Below are 22,163 nucleotides of genomic sequence, written 5' to 3'. Positions count from 1 at the left end.
AAAACAAGGTATTCATTATGATTAGAATACTTAAAGGGAAGTCATGCTGTGAGAAAAGTTTTTTTAATTGGTTGCTTTTGTATATTCTGTGAAATGCACTTTTAAGAATTTACTCCTTAGCAGCAAAATTGGCATTTTGCGATAAGCTTGGCACCTCTATTATAATGAGACTAAGGGACTTTTTTTTTAGGAATAGAGCAAGGCAGAACAGATTTATATTCAGTTTTTAAATAATCAAATAAGAGCAGAATTTCTCATGTGACTCAAGATCTCTTGCTGTCTATGATTAAGAATTGGTTGGGACAGAGAGCAAAGTAGTATGATTAAAGTCTGGACTTCTCTGAGAATCTCTGAAGTTTACTCTTATTTAAGGGAATTACTCTCAAGGTATCATCCATCAAGCGTCGCCCCTAGCATCACCTGGGTACTAGTTAAAAATGAAAATTCTTTGGCCCTAACTCAAATCCGTTGAATTGGAAACTCTTGAAGTAGTCCCAGCCTTCTGTTTTACAAGCCCTCTAGGTGTTCTCATGAAAGCTACATTTTGAGAACCAATAGTTACAACTTCCTGTTGGAAACTACACAGTAGAAGGAGGCCATGCATATTCAAGAACTCCCTAAAGGTATCTAAACACATCTTAGTATGGTTTCTGTACATGCTGCCAACATTTCCCAGCAACTTTCAGGTTAGATCCTTTGTTCTAACACATAACCCAAAGCAATAACCCATCTTTCCCTTATCCTACTCCAGCATCAGCTCTTCATTTTTCAACTTATGGTTGCCTGACTTCCAATCCAGAGAATCTACTTCACTTAGGTTACTACCTTGAGCTCCTCATTGGTGTCAAATCATGGTCTTCAGTTGTACAATTGTTTGTTTATTATCTATCTCCTACCATAATTTAATCTCCATTAGGAAGATGATTTTTCTCTTTTGCTCACTGTTATATCTGCAGTGCCTGGAAGAGTACCTGGTACCAATCAGCGGCTCAAAAAAGTTTTTTTGAATGACTGAAATAACTTGTTCTCATTTCTCATCCTACACTTCTTGAAGCACTTTTTAAGGTTAACAAATGTCATTACAATCAACATTCAAAATCATCAAATCTCTACCCTTGATGTCAAAAATATTTCAATCTTCTGGCTTTCTTCATATGCATCTCAGTCTTCTCTCCATTCTCCTTTGCTGGAGATGTTTCTGTTTCTGGGGAAGCCCAGCCGTTTACAGAGAGGCAAAAAATGGTAGTAATTAAAGAAAGCAAACTTCAAATTCAGAATTGAGGCAAATTGCCCTCTATAAGCTTCACTTTTCTCATCTATAAATTTGTGTCCTGATGCTGTTTATCTAGTAGCATTATTATGAAGACTAGATGGAATCATATTTGTAAATTATTTCAACTGACTCTTACTATTTTTTTTGTTCTTTGTTATTGATCTTCTGCATATGATAGAAATCAGTAACCTCCAACTTTTAACGATGTTTCAGACCTACATTTACAATTTCCTATCAACAGATGGTGATTGCAGCCATGAAATTAAAAGATGCTTACTCCTTGGAAGGAAAGTTATGACCAACCTAGATAGCATATTCAAAAGCAGAGACATTACTTTGCCAACAAAGGTCCATCTAGTCAAGGCTATGGTTTTTCCAGTAGTCATGTATGGATGTGAGAGTTGGACTGTGAGGAGAGCTGAGTGCCGAAGAATTGATGCTTTTGAACTGTGGTGTTGGAGAAGACTCTTGAGAGTCCCTTGGACTGCAAGGAGATCCAACCAGTCCATTCTAAAGGAGATCAGCCCTGGGTGTTCTTTGGAAGGAATGATGCTAAAGCTGAAACTCCAGTACTTTGACCACCTCATGTGAAGAGTTGACTCATTGGAAAAGATTCTGATGCTGGGAGGGATTGGGGGCAGGAGGAGAAGGGGACGACAGAGGATGAGATGGCTGGATGGCATCACCGATGGACATGAGTTTGAGTGAACTCTGGGAGTTGGTGATGGACAGGGAGGCCTGGTGTGCTGCGATTCATGGGATTGCAAAGAGTCGGACACAGCTGAGTGACTCATTTAATTCCAAACTCATTAGTTTTCCTCCTCATTCAGATGATGTGGCTTCTTTGGCTGGATGCTTTTTTCTCAACTTCCATATCCCTAGCATGCTGTCCATAATTCTTTTAAAATTGCTTCTTATCTATCCTTTCACATTCATTTTTTTCCGCACTGCTACACAGATGATATAAGGTGTGTAGAGGTATGTATTACAATAACCTGAAAAAGCTGCATGTATTCTCTACTGCCTGTGTTCAATATTTTACCATTCTGCAGTCACAGAGCTTCTTCTGAAACACAAATATGGCATTAAAACTGTTAACTGCATTCTCACTTTCTGGGGTCCAGGCGCCTCAAGCTTGTTTAGTGCAATTCCAATCCTCTAATGCAAAGGGGACTTTCCTCCCTGAAGCATGCCAGAGTCACTGTGTATAAGGGCTCTAGGATAGCAACAACAGGCAGATGGACATGGTCATGCAAGTCCTGATAAAAATCAGATGGCCCCACATTTGGTCCTGATATGAGATCCCAAATGCTTATGAAGGCCCCACACAAATATGTATTGCGAGTTCAACTCATTTTCTATTTCCTTTTGGACTGTTTTTTAAAAATATACACATGTTATGATTTTCTGGTTTCTCGGTACTTATAACATAACATCTCCTACTTTCCATCAATTCTAAGGTTGCCAGGGGAGAGGTAGGGAGAAACGAACAGAAAACTTTTTTTTTTTCTCATTTGTCATTTCATTAAAATTACAATACAATTTTTATCCCCCCACTCCAAAGGACAGAAAGGGTTTTAACTTCAAATATGCCTAGGATGTGAGGAAATATATTTGCCCTATATCTATCTTATGTATTTTGTTGTTCAGTAGCTAAGTCATGTCTGACTCTTTGAGACTCCATGGTCATATGCCAAACTTCTTATGCATTCAGGAAAGTAAAACTAATGCAAAAGTGATTGAGTGTCTAAAGCCTATTATTAAAAGAGAGAAATTCTTAATATGGTCTGCATTGTCTATCCTCACCCAGCCCTTAGCTGTCTCTTCAGTCTCCTCTCATACCAGGACATTTCTTGATTTATATGAGTTCCTTAGACTTGCCATGACCTGTTTTGCCACCAGAAATGCACATACTGTTTCCATAGTTGGAAATACCCTTCCTTTTCTTCTTTACTTCATCCTTACTGTTCTTCTCTCAAAGGTCATCATTCATCTCCTTGACTATGTAAAAAAAAAAAAAAATCACTATTTTACACTGTAACTATTTAATAGCACTATACTTTTAGGTTGGAGAAGGCAATGGCACCCCACTCCAGTACTCTTGCCTGGAAAATCCCATGGACAGAGGAGCCTGGTCGGCTGCAGTCCATGGGGTCGCTAAGAGTTGGACACGACTGAGCGACTTCACTTTCACTTTTCACTTTCATGCATTGGAGAAGGAAATGGCAACCCACTCCAATATTCTTGCCTGGAGAATCCCAGGGACGGTGGAGCCTGGTGGGCTACCGTCTATGGGGTTGCAGAGAGTCGGACATGACTGAAGCGACTTAGCAGCAGCAGCAGCACACTCTTAGGTATGAGACTTATAGTAAGCACCCAATAAACGTTAACAAAATCTGAATTAGCAAATATGTTAATAAATTGCTTGTATAGGATCTGTGTAGGATCTATGGTCTACATTTGCAATCATTTTTTTCTTTTTTTTTTTCTCACTATTACTGATGCTACCAAGAATGAGCTCTTAATCCTTTGCTCTAACAAAGTCGTTGACTCAAATTTCTTCCCTAGATTGTTTATATTTCCTGCCGAATCCATTGTTATGATCTCAAATCTCAAATACAGTTACATTACTTTTCTGCTTAAAATTCTTCATTGTCTCTTCATGTGCATAAGGAATAAATACAAATATCTTGGCATAGTAAGGTCCTCTCAAATCTGAACTCTTTATCATTTACCTATTTATGAGAATCTCCACAAAATATCTTCTGTGTTAACTGCAATGAAATATTTGCTCTTCCATAGATATTTACTCTAACTTCCTAAAGCCTGATAAGTAAATATATACAAGAGAAACTGAAAATACACTGCAATCAATACAGGTCAGAATCAAAGAATTAAAAGGACTGAGGAAACCTAGTTTCCCTTAATATTTCTTTCCTACCCTTATGCCAGACCTACTTATTTTATTTCTTCATGTTTGTTTCTTTCTTAATGTATTACTTGAATTATTTTAATAGCTGTATCCTATTTTTAAGTAATGTAGATTTATTTGTAAACATGTTGCAAATAAATACTATTTACCAAATGGTTGATTATTATACTATTAATAATATATGTCAGTCTGAAACAGGGGAAATAGAGTTTATAACTTTATGCATCAAAACAACATTAAAAATGAGAATAACAGGATATTTTTCTTACCAGTTCAACTGGATATGATGGTAGTTAAAAGAACTCCTGCAATATTTAATTGAATACTGACTGTGTATTTGATACACTGTTAAGCTTAAAGGAAGAATGCAAATGTGATTAGAAAGAGACCACTGTCCTCATGAACCTTAGTTTCTCCTGAGTGGGCAGGCACATCATTACATTTAATATAAGGCACATAGTATAAAGTGCCAAAAATTCAATAAAAAATGGAGTGCCTTGGCAGGGTCTGGGCAGAAAGAGATTAATTTTTACTGAGAAGAGTGCAGCTGACTTATTTGTATACATGACATTTGACCTGAGTCAAAGAAAGAGAAAGGTTTCATTAGTCAGAAACAGGGAAAGAGGTCATTCCAGGCTAAGGGGGAACTAGGAGGCAGAGCACAGAGCTGTGAAAGGGCACAACCTCTTTGGAGAAAGGCGGCTAAACAACCAAGCTGGAGGTTAGATGGGCCTTCTGTAAGAAAGTGATTCACAAGGTGAGATGAGGCGTAAGAGATAAATGGGGTCAGGCTGTGAAGTCATGAATGCCTTGAGAAGAAATTTTTATAAGGACAACAAGGGGAAGTGGGAAATACCATTTTAAAAAATTTGTTTCATTTCTTTACTGCATTCGAATTGGCCAGGATTTAATTTTCAGCTATTCTACCTACTATCTCTATGATATTGGGACACACAAAGAGCTATCTTAGCCTTCAAGTCTTTTTCTACGCAGTGTGATAGAACCAAGTAAATTATGTTTTGTTTTCTGAATGTTTACCCTGTCCAGGCTGTGTTCCAGAGCTGATGCTATCAGTGAACAACAACAACAAAAAGGCTCCAAGTTTCCATCAAGATTAGATTTTTGAGGAGAGGAAGCACTTAAAGAAATAAATAAATGTATATACAGCATGAAATGTGGAGATGTGTGTGTTAGTCACTCAGTCATGTCTGACTCTTTGCAACCCCATGGACTATAGCCTGCCAGGCTCCTCTGTCCATGGAATTCTCCAGACGACAATACTGGAGTGGGTTGCCATTCCCTTCTCAAGGGGGGGTCTTCCTGACCCAAGGATTGAACCCTGGTCTCCAGAGTGGAAGGCAGATTCTTTAGCACCAGAGTATGAATTGAACTAGAGTTAGAGGCTAAAGAGTGATGGAGGTCACTATTCTATTTTTAAAAACATTTGCTTTTATTTGCTTGTTTGGCTGCACCAGGTCTTAGATGTGGCACTCAGGATCTTCTATTCTGGTTGGGGCAAGCAGGGTATTTAGTTGCACCATGTGCAATCTAGTTCCCCCACCAGGAATTGAACCTGGGTTCCCTGCACTGGGAGTGCAGAGTCTTAGTCACTGGACTACCAGGGAAGTCCTTGGAGGCCACTGTTTTTAGTGAAGCAGTTAGGGTAGAACTCATTGAGGAGAAAAGTGCCTTTAGGTTCTCATTTGGCTTTGTATTGTTGAAAGTCCAGAAAGAAAACTACCAGAGGTAGGAGTATGCTTGGCATATTCACAGAAGAGCCAAGAGGCCAGTAAAGCTGAAACACAATGAACAGGGATAGAGTGGAGGGGATGAGGTCAGAGGAGTGGACAAGGACCAAATGCAATGAAGCCTGTTGACCATGGAAAGAACATGGATTTAATTTGGGTAATTAACATATTAGAGGTATTGGATATAGCTGTGATAAATTCTTTCCTCCGTGTTGGTAGGATTACTCTGATTGGATTATGGAGAATAAATGAGCATTATATAAGTAAAAGAAAATGCAGTGAGACTATTGGAAGAATCTGTGTGAATTAGAGTGATGGCTTGAATGAAGGCCATAGTTGCACAGTGGTACCAGTGGTTCAGTTCAGTTCAGTAGCTCAGTTGTGTCTGACTCTTTGCAACCCCATGGACTGCAGCACGCCAGGCCTCTCTGTCCATCACCAACTCCCGGGGCCTGTTCAACCTCATGTCCATCGAGTCTGTGATGCCATCTAACCATCTCATCCTTGGTTGCCCCCTTCTTCTTCTGCCTTCAGTCTTTCCCAGCATCAGGGTCTGTTTCAGTTAGACAGTTCTTCGCATCAGGTAGCCAAAGTATTGGAGTTTCAGCTTCAGCATCAGTCCTTCCAATGACTGAGAACATAAGAGTGTTCAATATTAGCACCGGAGGAGGTATGGCCAGTGAGGAAGGAAAACAAAATCAAGAGACAGAGAGTATCACAAGAAATGTAGAGAAAGTGCATTAAGAAGAGAGAAGTGATCAACTATGTCATATGTTACTAACAATTCAAGTAAGCTGAAAACTCAGAACTTGAGTGACCTGGAGCTCTTGATTAGAGTAACCTAGACGGTTTGAGTAGATGAGTGATAATTTGGTAGGCTAAAAATCTTTCCTACCAAAAGGCCCAGTACAATATTATAAAAATGTTTCCTACTAAAATACCCAAAATATTTAACAAAATTTCCAACTTTTTAAACATTAAAAAAAGAAACCCATTTTTTAAAAAACAAACATACACACAAACATGGTTGGGCTAAGTACATAAAGGAAAATTTTGAAGGTCAAAACAAAGAACCAAAAAACAAATGGAACACTGTTTTCAAGGTAAGCCTGTCACGTATGTATTTTTGTTGTGTTTTTCACTTTGTTTTTATGTTATTCATTTTTATCTGTGGTTATTTCTGGTGAATTTTGATTGAATTCTGGACGTGTATGAAATACTATAGGGACATTTTGAGGCTCTGAAACATCTTTCCTAGAGAGAATTCTTTGCTTTTAGCAGGCAGTTAGTGGAAGGGCAAATCTCCTTAATCCAAGTAGAATTTAAGTTGATTCAAACTTAGGTTTATCTATTCATTGTCCATTCTTTTCCTGGTATTTACAACTAAAACCCCAAAGTTTTACCAAGCCCTCTTTCCTGGGCATGCCTGCAGTCCAGTGTTGTTCCACATTCCTGTAAGATGCTTAAAAGATTTTCTGTGCTGCTAAATGTCCCACTTAGCATATTCTTTCTGGCTTCTCAGCCTCCTGGCTTCTGATTAATGCCTAGGAGAAAAGCCTAGAACATTAGGCTCACTTATCTTCAAGAGCACTCTGACTTGTTAGCATTTTAACTCCATCAAATAGATTCCTTTAAAATATTTTTTTCCAATTTACATGATTTTCTTTCTGTCACTAGGCGAGGTGATCTGAAATAAGCCAGGCCACTACTGCCATAAATAGAAAGCCCAAGGATGGAATTTTATTTCCAGGAAGATAGCTGGGAATATAATTGTGAAAGAAATTACAGGGGACTTCAGATATTTCCTTTGAAACTATGGATTAACCTGGGTGGTGGGCCTTGTGTTATTTTTAGGCTAGATATATGCATATAAATCTTGTATATCCTATAGTGTAGATCCTATGTCCTTAAAAATTATAGATAATTGGAAAATGCAATGGAATCAGCAAATACAGAGAAGGTTTTTATTTTGTTTCAAAGGGCAAGCTAATCATTTGGACATTATTTGAAAGAATATGGAGTAGAAGGAGAAACATTATTTTTAAAAGTCTACTATTCAGAATATTCTCATGCTGATGTGTGGAAGTATACAGATTGCATTAATTCCTTATGTGAAGCACAGAGCAAAGTATGTGTACTTATATCAAGAGTACAATGCATTTAAGTTTCTTTATAGCCATAATATCATTTTAAAATTCCAGCTGCAGGAAGAGTAGATGGGCAGTAGCAAAAGCAGTGGAAATCAAAGCAATCATGATGAAGTCTTAGAAAAGGCAGAGTTAAAGATGAGGTTAGGTGTGAAGGAAAGTGAAGAGTTAGATGTAACTCTTGGATTTCTAAACTCCATGATTCAGAAGTAAGCAAGCTAGCCTTACATGGATTAGAAAATGCAATGACGATGTATTATATTAACATCTAGTTCCAATTCCAATAAGGAAAGCAATAATATGCTTGAGAAACTATTGTACTTTGATATGGTTTGTAAACTGATATTGATATCAAGTGTAGCTATATGATCCCATGATACAGTGATATTAGCAATTTTAATAGGGGCAAGCTGTTGGGTAAAGTTTGTGTCTGTTTGAATTTGATATGACCAACACTTAGTCCTGAGTCATGCAAGGGTCGGATAGAAGCAACACAGTCCTCTTTTTGCCATGCTTAAATGTCATGATTTCTTTCTCTTTTAAAGACTCTAATTATCCAAATTAGTGTTCATATAGGGAATAAAATCTCAGAGGAAGATGGATGAAATTCACATAATCCCTAAGGGATGTTATCAACTGGAATTGTTAGTTGGCATTAACTTGCTAATTTTGGTTCCCAAGAGCACAACAGATCTGCTTGAAATGAGAGTGTTTGCCAGCTGATTGATTATTCTGTGCCATTTAGAATAGTCCCTTATGTATAGAACTGAAGCCATTGTCATTCAGCGAGAGGGTTAAACAGTCATGAAATGTGAGAATTTATGGGAGGATAATTACAATTTATTTTCATTTCACCTGGCATTAAAACTTATTATCAACTATCAATACTAATATTTTTCTAAAGGGGAGAAACTTTTATGATAAAAATGTTTTTAAGAAAAATTGCCTTCCTATAAAATGTGCCATATCCCATTTGTGGCTCACTGTATTCTAGACCATCAGTCTTATGAAGCAATAAATTTGTGTTGTATACTCCATAAGCTCCTGTGATAACATTTTATATTGCTTGTCTGCTGCCTGAAGGAGGGTAAAATATTTCAAGGTGCATTTTGCATCCAAAGAGACAAGTCTTGCTTATTGCAATTGTCCCATTTTTACTCCTGGGCAACAGTGATTAGATATGAAGGAGAAAATGAGAAAGATTTGTTTCCCTTCTTCAAGGAAAGGAGGAGAGAAGAGATGTAAGAGAAGAGAAAAATGGGAAGGGGAGATAGATTAGTAAAATCTTGGGAGGCAGGTAATAAGTAGGGAATTGTTTACTGAGGAAATCTATTCCTCAGGGGTGACTGGCTGAAATGTCTTGTAAGAACATCAAGCAAGCATTTTTGCATTTTTGCTTTGTGATAAACATTATGATTCTAAGTATATCACCCTCAGATCTTCACTATCACTTTATGAGAGGTAATTTTGTGTTTGTTTTGTATATGGTCCCTTAGGAGGAAGTTAGGTATCATGTTTGGTGTTTTGGGTTGAATTGTGTCCCCATAAAATTTATATGTTGAAATCCTAACTATCATTATCTCAGGATGCAACCTTATTTGGAAATAGTGTCACTGAGGATATAAGTAAGATTCAAGTCATCCTGGAGCAGGTGCGTGCTTAGTCACTTCAGCTGTGTTGGACTCTTTGTGACCCACTGAACTGTAGACTGCCAGTCTCCTCTATCAATGGGATTTTTCAGACAAGAATATGGAGTGGGTTGCCATTTCCTTCTCCAGGGGATCTTCCCGACCCAGAGATTGAACCTGCATCTCCTGTGTCTCCTGCATTCCGGGTGGGATACTTTTACCTTCTGAGCCATGGGGGACTGGAGTAGGGTGGGCCTCTAATTCAATAAGACAGGTGTCTTTATAAAAAGAGTGAAGGATGAAGAGAGAGGCATGAACAGAGGGAAGACGGTATGAAGACGAAGGAAGGAGCACCCCAAATTGCCAGTAACTCACCAAAAAGTAAAGAGATACGTGGAAGAGATTTTTACCAAAATTCCTCTAAAGGAACCAACTCTGCAGACAACTTGATCTTGCACTTTTAATCTCTAGAGCTGAGGTACAAAACATGTCTGTAGTTTAAACTCCCCAGTTTGTAGTGCTTTGTTATGGCAGCCCTAGCCAGCTAATATCTTTTAACCTGGTGAAGATGAGAAACAGCATGAAGGCTATTTGTTTCTCAGAGATGAAAACATTTGGTGTTAGTCTGGGTCCTCTGAGAGATAAAAACCAAGTGGGATTAGATGTCTAACATAGGTTATGGGAGAAAAGCCTGTGGGACATAAGAAGAGGCAGAGGGAGAGTGTTTGGACTACAATGCAAGTCTGAAGCCTGCAAAAATGAAGTGGGTCAGAGAGAAGGATTGGGTGGGTGGAGACTCAGACTGCAGTATATTTTTTTAAGAAAGGGTAAGCCAGGCTAATGGGGTCTCCTTGACCCCAAGTCACCCATCATAGGAATTCCGAGTCTTGTAGGTGTGGGCTTTCTTAGTATCTCTGCCATGCTCACTCACTGGCTGAGAGCGGCCTGGGGGAGGTAGGGCATCAGCACAAAGGCACCAGTGGGTATGGGGAGTTGCTGCTAGACTGTCCATTAATCTTGCTCCCCATGGCATGAGATCTGAGCGGTGTGCCTCTGTGGCTGAAGAATCTTTAAGAGATTAAAGAATTTATTTCTTGAGAGTCAGTTGGAATATGTTACATGTTTAAAGTACTCTTCAGATACAGTAATAGTGGAAAAAAATTTTGATCAAAATTTTAATAAGACAGCTCCCTTTCTATCAGGTGTTGATGGCCCCTGTAGACCAAACCCAGTTTTGGCCTATTTTTTGTAAGACCTGTGGGTTTTTACACTTTTATTTTATTTTATTTTTTTTGTGATTTAATTTTTTTTTCTAATTTTATTTTATTTTTAAACTTTACATAATTGTATTAGTTTTGCCAAATATCAAAATGAATCCGCCACAGGTATACATGTGTTCCCCATCCCGAACCCTTCTCCCTCCTTCCTCCCCATACCATCCCTCTGGGCCGTCCCAGTGCAGCAGCCCCAAGCATCCAGCATCGTGCATCGAACCTGGACTGGCAACTCGTTTCCTACATGATATTTTACATGTTTCATTGCCATTCTCCCAAATCTTCCCACCCTCTCCCTCTCCCACAGAGTCCATAAGACTGTTCTATACATCAGTGTCTCTTTTGCTGTCTCGTACACCGGGTTATTGTTACCATCTTTCTAAATTCCATATATATGCGTTAGTATACTGTATTTATGTTTTTCCTTCTGGCTTACTTCACTCTGTATAATAGAAGAGTGAAAAAAAAAAAAAGGAGAAAAAGGTGGAGCTGAAGAAAGACGAGGAGGAGGATGGGGGGAGAGAGTCAAGAGAGACTATATGAGGTCTGTAAAGCCTGTTTTTTTTTTTGTTTGCTTTTTTTTTTTTTTTTAAGATGCTTATTGACCAATGTTGTGGCTGCTGCTGCTAAGTCACTTCAGTTGTGTCCGACTCTGTGCGACCCCATGGACTGCAGCCTACCAGGCTCCTCTGTCCATGGGATTCTCCAGGTAAGAGTACCGGAGTCGGTTGCCATTGCCTTCTCCTATTGTTGTGGAAGATACATAAAATTGTAAATACTGTGTTTCTATGATACCATGATGCCAAAGTAGCTTGCTTCACAGGATTCATGATCAGTTTCTCCTAAATCTATCCCTATAGGAATAAGCCAAGCTGAGCTGGGCATGAAGCAGTGTTGGGGCTGGGGGTGTAGGTCACACTCTGTTTAGAAGAAAGGGACATGGAATCAGTACACACAACAGGCCTGCCTTCTCCTGAAAGTCACACACAATATTATTTCAGGCTTCACTTTCTTATTTTCTTCTTTCCAGATGAGTGGGATTTTCGTGTTATGTGTGGTAGGTGTGGCCTGATCATAGCCACTGATCTGATGAAAAGTGGATTATGGTGACCTGTGATCCATCAACCAACCTAACCCACTAGGTGTCAGCATATTCTGTTCAAGTCAGCTCATCCTTTGAGGCTTTCCTTAGACCTCATGAAAAATTCATCGATATATGTTAGTTAAAATTTAAGAGTAGGTTAACAAAATAATCTTTGAAACTATGTGCAAAAGAAATAATATGCTTTGAGAAGATTTATATAAAAAGTTTATTATAAAATTAACCATTTTAAAGATAAATTACCAGACAAAGGACAGACATATATGTGGCTTTTTTTTTTTTTACTTTACAATATTGTATTGGTTTTGCCATACATCAACATGAATCCGCCACAGGTGTACACGTGTTCCCAATCCTGAACCCCCCTCTCACCTCCCTTCCCGTCCATCCCTCTGGGTCATCCCAGTGCACCAGCCCCAAGCATCCTGTATCCTGCATTGAACCTGGACTGGCGATTCATTTCTTATATGATATTATACATGTTTCAATGCCATTCTCCCAAATCATCCCCCCCTCCCTCTCCCACAGAGTCCAAAAGACTATTATATACATCTGTGTCTCTTTTGCTGTCTCGCATACAGGGTTATCATTACCATCTTTCTAAATTCCATATATATGCATTAGTATACTGTATTGGGAGAAGGCAATGGCACCCCACTCCAGTACTCTTGCCTGGAAAATCCCATGGACGGAGGAGCCTGGAAGGCTGCAGTCCATGGGGTTGCTAAGAGTTGGGCATGACAGAGCGACTTCACTTTCACTTTTCACTTTTACGCATTGGAGAAAGAAATGGCAACCCACTCCAGTGTTCTTGCCTGGAGAATCCCGGGGACGGGGGAACCTGGTGAGCTGCCGTCTATGGGGTCGCACAGAGTCGGACACGAGTGAAGCGGCTTAGCAGCAGCATACTGTATTAATGTTTTTCTTTCTGGTTTACTTCACTCTGTATAATCAGCTCCAGTTTCATCCACCTCATTAGAACTGATTCAAATGTATTCTTTTTAATGGCTGAGTAATACTCCATTGTGTATATGTACCACAGCTTTCTTATCCATTCATCTGCTGATGGATATCTAGGTTGCTTCCATGTCCTGGCTATTATAAACAGTGCTGCAATGAACATTGGGGTACACGTGTCTCTTTCAATTCTGGTTTCCTCGGTGTATATGCCCAGCAGTGGGATTGCTGGGTCGTGTGGTAGTTCTATTTCCAGTTTTTTAAGGAATCTCCACACTGTTCTCCATAGTGGCTGTACTAGTTTGCATTCCCACTAACAGTGTAAGAGGGTTCCCTTTTCTCCACATCCTCTCCAGCATTTATTGCTTGTAGACTTTTGGACTGCAGCCATTCTGACTGGCATGAAATGGTACCTCATTGTGGTTTTGATTTGCATTTCTCTGATAATGAGTGATGTTGAGCATCTTTTCATGTGTTTGTTAGCCATCTGTATGTCTTCTTTGGAGAAATGTCTATTTAGATCTTTGGCCCATTTTTTGATTGGTTCGTTTATTTTTCTGGAATTGAGCTGCAGGAGTTGCTTATATATTTTTGAGATTAGTTGTTTGTCAGTTGCTTCATTTGCTATTATTTTCTCCCATTCTGAAGGCTGTCTTTTCACCTTGCTTATAGTTTCTTTTGTTGTGCAGAAGATTTTAATTTTAATTAGATCCCATTTGTTTATTTTTGCTTTTATTTCGAATATTCTGGGAGGTGGGTCATCAAGGATCCTGCTGTGATGTATGTCGGAGAGTGTTTTGCCTATGTTCTCCTCTAAGAGTTTTATAGTTTCTGGTCTTATGTTTAGATCTTTAATCCATTTTGAGTTTATTTTTGTGTGTGGTGTTAGAAAGTGTTCTAGTTTCATTCTTTTACAAGTGGTTGACCAGTTTTCCCAGCACCACTTGTTAAAGAGACTGCCTTTTCTCCATTGTATATTATTGCCTCCTTTGTCAAAGATAAGGTGTCCATAGGTGCGTGGGTTTATCTCTGGGCTGTCTATTTTGTTCCATTGATCTATATTTCTGTCTTTGTGTGTATGTGGCTTTTACTATGAAAGAAAGGCAGGTTTTTGAGCAAAGAAACGACATCATGTTTTAAAAGGTTACTCAAGTTTCTGGGTTGGGAATAGACTGCATAAGATAAGGGAATAGTATAAAAAGTCCAGATATAAGTACAATGCATATATACAGCCTATGTATAAATAAGTTGACTAAACCCAACTGTTCTCAGCCATCACTTACTCACCCTATAGCTTTAGGCCCAGTTGATTTTGCTTTCTCTACTTTCTTCCCTTAGATTCCAGGATGGAAAAAGAATTAACAAATGGTATTGAAACAGTTGGCTACCTACTATAAAAGATCTTACTCATTTTTTTACATCAAAATAAACTCCAGATAGTACTTGATTAATGTGTAAAATAATATCCTAAGAAAATAAGATCATTTAAAATAAAAATAAGTAGTAAATGAAAAAATATTACAAAGAAAATAGAACATAGATTTCATAAATGAAAAGCTATATCCATGTTCATTATTATATTCAATCATTTGTCCAATATTATGTCATGTCTATTTTGTTATAAAATATGAATTAGGCATTTGTGGTATATCAGTGAATGTAAGAGATCCTAGAATACATCAATTATAAAACTTATTTTTGGGGAGGTGTCAAACAAGAAGCGCAGTTACAAATAAGTAAATTATTGACTATTTTAGATGTTAAGGACACAGGGATCATGGGTGCTGGAATAGGAATAGGTGCTTATTTGCAGAATTTCTAAGTGTGGTCTGGGTAAACATGATTGAAAAGGTGAAATTTAAGCAAAGATCAATGGTGAGAGATTTAACCTAGCCGATATCTGTGGAGGGAGTGTCGTATGTAGAGGGAATAGCAGACAAAAACCCTATAACCAGACCATGTGTGACACGTTGTAGGAAAAGGAGGGTGTTCCACATGACTGGAGCATAATAGGTGGAGAGAAGTCTTGGGGAGACAGTCAGTGGTCTGAATAATGATGGGCCTTCCTGGCCTTGTGGATAACTGTGACCATCACAATGAGAAAAACACAGCTCAAGTTCTTGCACAGAGGAAAGATATAATTCAACTTGGGTTTTAAAACTATTTTACTATTTAAAACCTTAGTTTTACTATTTTAAATACATCATATAGTGTTTGTCTAGACTTATTTCACTTAATGTCTTCCAGGTCCACCCATGTCGTTGCAAATGGCAGAATTTCCATCACATTTAAGGTTGAATAATTGTATAAAAAGGTCTTCTTGACCCAGATGATCACGACGGTGTGATCACTCACCTAGAGCCAGACATCCTGGTATGTGAAGTCAAGTGGTCCTTAGGAAGCATCACTATGAACAAAGCTAGTGGAGGTGATAGAATTCCAGTTGAGCATTTCAAATCCTAAAAGATGATGCTGTAAAAGTGCTGCACTCAATATGCTAACAACTTTGGAAAACTCAGCAGTGGCCACACGAAAAGCAATGCCAAAAAATATTCAAACTACTGCACAATTGCACTCATCTCACATGCTAGCAAAGTAATGCTCAAAATTCTCCAAGCCAGACTTCAACAATATGTGACCTGTGAACTTCCAGATGTTCAAGCTGGTTTTAGAAAAGGCAGAGGAACCAGAGATTAAATTACCAATGTCTGCTGGATCACTGAAAAAGCAAGAGAGTTCCAGAAAACCATCTATTTCTGCTTTATTGACTATGTCACAGCCTTTGACTGTGTGGATGACAATAAACTGTGGAAAATTCTGAAAGAGATGGGAATACCAGATCACCTGACCTGTCTCTTGAAAAATCTGTGTGCAGGTCAAGAAGCAACAATTAGAACTGGACATGGAACAACAGACTGCTTCCAAATAGGAAAAGGAATACATCAAGGCTGTATATTGTCCCCCTGATTATTTAACTTATATGCAGAGTACATCATGAGAAATGGTGGGCTGGATGAAGCACAAACTGGAATCAGGATCACCAGGAGAAATATCAATAACCTCAGATTTGCAGATGACACCACCCTTATGGTAGAAAGTGAAGAAGAATAAAGAGCCTCTTGAGGAAAGTGAAAGAGGAGAGTGAAAAAGTTGGCTTAAAGCTCAACATTCAGAAAACTAAGATCATGGCATCTGGTCCCATCACTTCATGACAAATAAATGGGGAAACAGTGGAAACCATGGCAGACTTTATTTTTTGGGGCTCCAAAATCACTGCAGATGGTGATTGCAGCCATGAAATTAAGACTCTTACTCCTCAGAAGGAAAGTTACGACCAACCTGAACTGCATATTAAAAAGCAGAGACATTATTTTGCCAACAAAGGTCTGCCTAGCTAAGGCTATGGTTTTTCCAGCAGTCATGTATGGATGTGAGAGTTGGACTATAAAGAAACCTGAGCGCCGAAGAATTGATGCATTGGAACTGTGGTGTTGGAGAAGACTCTTGAGAGTCCCTCAGACTGTAAGGAGATCCAACCAGTCATCCTAAAGGAAATCAGTCCTGAGTGTTCATTGGAAGGACTGATGCTGAAGCTGAAACTCCAGTACTTTGGCCACTTGATGCAAAGTGCTGACTCATCCAATTAAATAAACTTATATTAAAAAAAAAAAAAGAAAAGACCCTGATTGAAGGCGGGAGTAGAAGGGGAGGACAGAGGGTGAGACGGTTGGATGGCATCACTGACTCAGTGGACATGAGTTCTGGTAACCTCTGGGAGTTGGTGATGGACAGGGAGGCCTGGCTTGCTGCAATCCATGGGGTCACAATGAGTCAGACATGACTGACCAACTGAACTGAACTGAACTGAACCACCTGTTTATCCATTCATGTAGGTGGACATTTGGATTGTTTCTGTACCTTGGCTCTTATGAATAATGATGCCATGGATGACCGTGGGAGTGCAGATAATGCTTCAAATCCTGATTTCTATTCTTTAGACATGCTGGCAGGAGTGGGATTACTAGATCCTATGATAGTTCTAGTTTTAATGTGGAAGGTGGGGAGGAACCCCTGTACTGTGTTCCATAGCAGCTGTACATTTTACTTTCCTAACACTTTGATATGGTGATGCTTTCAGCAGTGTGTGTATATGTCCAAACTCATTATATTGAATACATGTATTTTTTTTTTTTTTTGTATATAAAGTATATCTCAACAAAGCTTTAAGAAAATGAAATTAGTTTGGCTAATGGCATGGAAGTAGATTATATAGGACAAAGACAGAAGCAGGTATTTTTATTTTTTTTATTTTTTATAGCAATTCAGGTTAGAAATGGAGACAGACTCTGACCCAGGCAGGAAGGTAGCAATAGTGATGATGAAAAGTTTTTGTATTCTGGATATATTTTAAAGAGAAAAGAATGTGACCACATATTGAATTTACATGAGAGAAATACAAGAGTTGAAGGATGACTTCAATATTTTTTTTTTTTTTGATGTGGACTGTGTTGAAAGTCTTTATTGAATTTGTTACAATATTGCTTCTCTTTTATGTTTTGTTTTGTTTGTTTTTTGGCCGTGAGGTGTTTGTGATCTTAGCTCCCCAAGCAGGGATTAGACTCGCACTCCCTGCATTGAAAGGCGGAGACTTAACCACTGGACTGCCAGGGAAGTCCCACTCCAGTGTTTTTTGATCTATGCCACTGGAAGGTGGCTTTGCCATCAACTGAGATGGGGAAGAAAAATGGAAGGAGTGGGTGCATGTGATGGGAGAAAGCAAGCAAAGATAATCAGTTTCAAACCTGCTGAATTTGAGATGTTTATTGGGCACCCAACTGAAATTTTCAGTCATCAATTATGTATTTAATCTGGAGATCACAGAAAACTTAGAAACAAATTTGGGGGAGTATCTGAAACAATGAAAATTAATACAGTCCCTAAGAGAGAGAGTACTAATGTAAGAAAACAAGGACTGAGTTTGGAAGTATTAGAATTAAATGCTAGAGGATAAAAGATGAACCCAGTAAAGGAGACTGCAGAGAACCAGCCAATAAGGTTGAAAGAAACTCAGAAAGTTGTGATGTCCTGAAAGATAAATTAAGAAAGGAGATAGGTGTGGGGGGAAGAGAGAGAAGGAAGGAGGGAAAAGTTAACTGGATCTAAGAGACTATTCTTCTGTGTCAAGTAAGAAGACAATTGAAAATTAGATTAGTAACAAGTGATTGTTGGCATCTTTGGATGAGAGTGGGTTTGGTGGCTTCCTGGCTTAACGGAGGTGAGTTAAGAGAGCCTGGGAAGAGAGGAATTAAAGCAACACAACTTTTGATGAGTTTTCCTGCAAAGAGAAGAAAGAAATGAAGAGGCAGGCAGGGGAAGTAGGGTCCTGATCAAAGTAATGGACCAAATAGACAATTCAACAAGAATAATCCAGTAGAAAGTAAAAAATACATAAATATATGTTTGATTTAGAAGCAAGAGAAGAGCATTGTTGAGGTGATGGCATAGCAGGGTCTAGTACTTGTGTAGAGGGGCTGAGTTTAGATAGAAGTTTGGTATGATCATCTGTGGCAACAGATAGGAAAAAATGAGGGATAAATGCTGGTAGGTGGATGGGCCATTTTGTTGGTAGAAAGCTGTGAAGTTCTCTGCTGAAGCTTTCGATTTTCTCAGTGAAGTAGGAAGAAGTGTGAGGATTGAAATAGGTTATACGTGTGAAGCACACAGTGTTCCTAATGTGTATTATAATAATAAATATATTGACATAGATAATATTCATAATATATCAATAATTAAAAATGGTTACAAATGGTATACAGGGTATAACCAAACATTTTTTTGAGTCTAAAAAAGTGTTTTTTAGGATGAATACTATAACCCACTCCAGTACTCTTGCCTGGAAAATCCCATGGATGGAGGAGCCTGGTAGGCTGCAGTCCATGGGGTCGCTAAGAGTCGGACACGACTGAGCGACTTCAGTTCCACTATATATTTAACAGTAGAAAGAACCTTGTGTTGAGTTTGAGTCCAAGAGTTAGAGTTGAAGAAAGCAAAGAACACTTTAAAACCTCAAATGTAAAGTACTTTCAGGTGCAAATCAAAAGTCAGACTAGGTGCCAAACTGGAACAAATCGAACATGCATTTGGAAGCTATGTCAGGGAGGGATATTTGGAAGAACCCAAAGAAATGTATCTACACTTACTGGTCTTTACGCTGCCTTTAAGATATGAGTTTGAGGATGGGGTATTGTAGAGTGGAAGCTGTAAGAAGCAAAAGAGTCTCTTTCATTCCCTATTTAGGTTTGTAGTGATTATGGTATTGACTGTATAGATTAGAATGTCAGTTCTCCAGTTACTTTGTGTTTATTACATAGCTGAGAAACAGCTGCTATCAGATATGATTGGCAATGATCCTAGAGCTCGTAGTTAATGTTCTTTAATAAACCTTTGGAAATTTATAATTGAGGCCATGACTTAGCCAGAAATTAAGTACAAGGGTGTTTAAGTTTGAAATAATTCCATAACTTGAAAGATGTACATTATAAAACATTTTTAATAATTTAAGTTACTTGCAGTCAAAAGTATTTTGAAGTAGAATAAATTCTAAAAAGAGTTTCAGTTAAAAGACAAGATTTTATGACATTTATTCTTTTATAAAATGTATTGCACTGTAAACATTTTATCACTAATTTCTTTTTTGGCAGTATCTTGATCCACATGATCCACAAGATAATTTGCTTAAAAGTTTCAATTTTCCCTTGTGACTGCATTTATATTTTATTCTATGATTTTTTTGATTTGTTTTGATTAGTTATTGAAGATAACCTATTGCTGTTTTACTAATATTACAAACAGAAATTAACACGGTTTTAAAAAACAGAGACTAATACAAAGCATTTTATTTTTAAATATACTTTTCAATCTCCCTTTGTATTTATTTTCTCTGTGCACCTTATAACCACAAGCAAGTCATTTTTCATCTCAGAGACTTTCACTCCTTATTTGTAATGTGAGTCCAGACATCCCTGATTTAGGATGATTGGATTTAGGATTATGTGACTTTCAGCTCAGTTCAGTTCAGTCGCTGAGTCGTGTCCGACTCTTTGCGACCCCATGAACCGCAGCACGCCAGGACTCCCTGTCCATCACCAACTCCCGGAGTCCAACCAAACCCATGTCCACTGAGTTGATGATGCCATCCAACCATCTCATCCTCTGTTGTCCCCTTCTCCTCCTGCCCTCAATCTTTCCCAGCATCAGGGTCTTTTCTAATGAGTCAACTCTTGGCATCAGGTGGCCAAAGTACTGGAGTTTCAACTTCAACATCAGTCCTTCCAATGAACACCAAGGACTGTCCTTTAGGATGGACTAGTTGGATCTCCTTGCAGTCCAAGGGACTCTCAAGAGTCTTCTCCAACACCACAGTTCAAAAATATCAATTCTTCAGTGCTCAGCTTTCCTTATAGTTCAACTCTCACATCCATACATGACCACAGGAAAAACCATACATACATAACTGTTGCTTCCTGAACTGCATATAGGTTTTTCAAGAGGCAGGTCAGGGGGTCTGGTATTCCCATCTCTTTCAGAATTTTCCACAGTTGATTGTGATCCACACAGTCAAAGGCTTTGGCATAGTCAATAAAGCAGAAATAGGTGTTTTTCTGGAACTCTTTTGCTTTTGCAATGATCCAGCGGATGTTGGCAATTTGATCTCTGGTTCCTCTGCCTTTTCTAAAACCAGCTTGAATATCTGGAATTTCATGGTTCACTTATTGCTGAAGCCTGGCTTGGAGAATTTTAAGCATTACTTTACTAGTGTGTGAGATGAGTGCAATTGTGTGGTAGTTTGAGCATTCTTTGGCATTGCCTTTCTTTGGGATTGGAATGAAAACTGACTTTAAGATGGTGTGAAAGCATTATACATTCAGTAGGAACTGTACTTTGAATTTTGATTTTTTTCTTGGGCCAGCAATATGAGGTATGATTCTCTCATGATGCTGGGCAGAGGGTGGAGCATAACTCCCAGCCATGTGATCACTGAGCAGTACATTGCCAATAAACTCACAACTGTTCCGCACCCAGATATCCATCCTGTTTTTTACTTCCAGTACAGTATTCATTAAACTACATGTGAGAATCAATACTTTATTATAAAATAGGCTTTGTGGTAGATGATTTTGCCAATCTGTAGACTAATGCCCCAGATAACTCAAGGGTAAAGAATCCACTTAACAACGCAGGAGTCATGGGTTTGATCCCTGGGTCAGGAGTATCCTCTAGAGGAGGAAATGGCAATCCATTCCAGTATTCTTGCCTGAGAAATCCCATGTACAGAGGAATTTGGTGGGCTATAGTCCATGGAGTGGCAAAAGAGTTGGACACTACTGAGCGATTAAACAACAAGGCTAATGTGAGTAACTGAATAACTTAAACTACCATATTTAAGGTAGGCTGCTGCTGCTGCTGCTGCTGCTATGTCACTTCAGTTGTGTCCCACTCTGTGCGACCCCATAGACAGCAGCCCACCAGGTTCTCCCCCGCAGGCAAGAACACTGGAGTGGGTTGCCATTTCCTTCTCCAATCCATGAAAGTGAAAAGTGAAAGTGAAGTCATTCAGTCGTGTCTGACCCTCAGCGACCCCATAGACTGAGGCCTACCAGGCTCCTCCATCCATGGGATTTTCCAGGCAAGAGAACTGGAGTGGGGTGCCATTGCCTTCTCCTTAAGGTAGGCTAGGTTAAGCTAAAATGGTAGGCTAGTTGCATTAAATGCATTTTTGACTTGATAATTTCCACTTTACTGGGGCATAATCTGATCATAAGGGGAAGAATATCTGAATATCAGACTACTCAGCAGGTATCTTCTTCAGTTCAGTTCAGTTGCTCAGTTGTGTCTGACTCTTTGTGACCCCATGAACCACAGCACAGCAGGCCTCCCTGTCCATCACCAACTCCCAGAGTTTACCCAAACTCATGTCCATTGAGTCAGTGAGGGCATCCAACCATCTATCGTCTGTCATCCCCTTCTCCTCCTGACCTCAATCTTTCTTAGCATCAGGGTCTTTTCCAATGAGTCAGCACTTCAACTTTCAGAAATGATGAT

Source organism: Bos indicus, chromosome 12 (assembly GCF_029378745.1).
Source record: "Bos indicus isolate NIAB-ARS_2022 breed Sahiwal x Tharparkar chromosome 12, NIAB-ARS_B.indTharparkar_mat_pri_1.0, whole genome shotgun sequence".
Classification (NCBI taxonomy): Eukaryota; Metazoa; Chordata; class Mammalia; order Artiodactyla; family Bovidae; genus Bos; species Bos indicus.
This window is presented reverse-complemented; position numbering follows the sequence as displayed.